This window comes from Aulonocara stuartgranti (assembly GCF_965226115.1).
Source record: "Aulonocara stuartgranti genome assembly, chromosome: 3".
Taxonomy (NCBI): Eukaryota; Metazoa; Chordata; class Actinopteri; order Cichliformes; family Cichlidae; genus Aulonocara; species Aulonocara stuartgranti.
In genome coordinates this window covers 72,267,333-72,269,002 of record NC_138941.1, presented here as the reverse complement: position 1 = coordinate 72,269,002, position 1,670 = coordinate 72,267,333, and the positions used below count along the sequence as shown (strand labels likewise).

At 38.5% G+C, this 1,670-nt stretch overlaps 1 long non-coding RNA gene across 1 annotated transcript; it reads left to right on the top strand.

Moving 5' to 3' along the window:
• Positions 1–468: 468 nt before the first annotated feature.
• LOC309696864 lies at positions 469–1,397 on the top strand. Its single transcript, XR_014273682.1, has 3 exons — positions 469–519; positions 620–705; positions 850–1,397. It is a non-coding gene; the product is annotated as an uncharacterized lncRNA (long non-coding RNA).
• Positions 1,398–1,670: the final 273 nt, after the last annotated feature.

The following is a 1,670-nucleotide window of genomic DNA, read 5'->3' as shown; positions in this document are numbered from 1 at the left end:
AATAAATATTTAAATAAAAACAAGCTGCTGATTATTTCACATTTTACTTGTGAGCAACGGCACATTTAAATCTTACAAATATAGTTATTTGGCTTATATCATGATAGATATCGTTATCGCCTGAAATGAAAAAAACATATCGTGATATGAAAAAGGAGCCAGCTGAGGTGGTTCGGGCATCTGACAAGGATGCCCCCTGGGCGCCTCCTGGGTGAGGTGTTCCAGGCATGTCCCACCGGGAGGAGGCCCCGGGGCAGACCCAGGACACGCTGGAGAGATTATATCTCTCGGCTGGCCTGGGAACGCCTTGGTGTTCCCCCGGATAAGCTGGAGGAGGTGGCTGGGGAGAGGGAGGTCTGGGCCTCTTTGCTTAGGCTGCTGCCCCCGTGACCCGGCCCCGGATAAAGCGGATGAAGATGGATGGATGGATGGATATGAAAAAATCTGATGAGTGTTGTTTTCTCAAGGGGATGAGCTAAAGGAGTGAGAATCAGGCAGATGAACGACATTCCTCTTGAGGTATGTTAACTATTTAGACTTTAGGTAGCTTTGAAATGCACTTTGTTGGCTGTCTCCCATGTAGTTTGTACTCATACTTTATCTGTTTTTTCTTAAATAGCACAATACAACTGAAATACTCTGAGAAGTAGCCATCCGCTGCCCTATCTTGGAGAGAAGGAAGAGGACCTTTTCATGGAGTTTGGTGTAAGTAATTCAGCATCGTGTGTGCGTGTGCGTGTGTGCGCGCGCGCATGCGCTCCACTGATCATCTGAATTCATTAAGATTCAGTAAGTATAAAATTCTAATCTATAATACACTAACCTACTTTTTAAAATTTGCTTTACAAGGACACCGAAGAATTTAAGGCCATACTTGGAAGGCAGGTGATGAAAATGCTCATCATCAGTGTCCGGTACACCCCTGGATATAACCATAAGACTGCAACCATTGTGGGAGGGAACAAAAATCCTGTAGTGCCAGGATTTCCAAAGGTGCTGTGTGTTACTCATGGGCATAATATATGCTCTCAATCTGAGCTATTGCATGGATCTAAAATATACTTTTGAAGTTTTCAGAAGCTGTCCCTTGACCTTGATGACTGAGAGCCAGTCCAAAAGTAATAAGTCCCAAGAACAGTATTTTCTAAAGATGTCACTTGTTTTAGAAAACTAAGAGATTTTATTCAGATTGTGTTGCTTTGTATTTGGAAGTTTTTTTCTATCCAGTTGTTTTTGATATTATATTCAACAAACTGTGTCTTGACAGTTGTTGTACTACCTTTACAACTTTCCTTAAGACCTATCCTGTATTTAATCCTCAGAGAGATTTGCTGATGAATGAACCAGCATTATGTTAAAGATGTTGACTCTGTTTCAAAAATTGTTAACTGTTTTGAATCCTGTATATGTAACATTAATCTTAAAGGTGCACTGTGTAAAAGAAAGATGCTTGATCTTGCAATCTAAATTTCTGGTTATTTTTCACTATGTAAACATAAAGTGTTGAAATGCCAACAGTTAAAAAATAAAATAAAAACTTTCTAAAAAAAAAAAAATGTTGAATGAATTTATCTCTTAAATCTGTTACAATAACAAAAATAAGAGAAAGCTAAAATTATGATAATAATGAAGAAAATCAGCAACTTAATATTTTAAATGATTAACTTAAA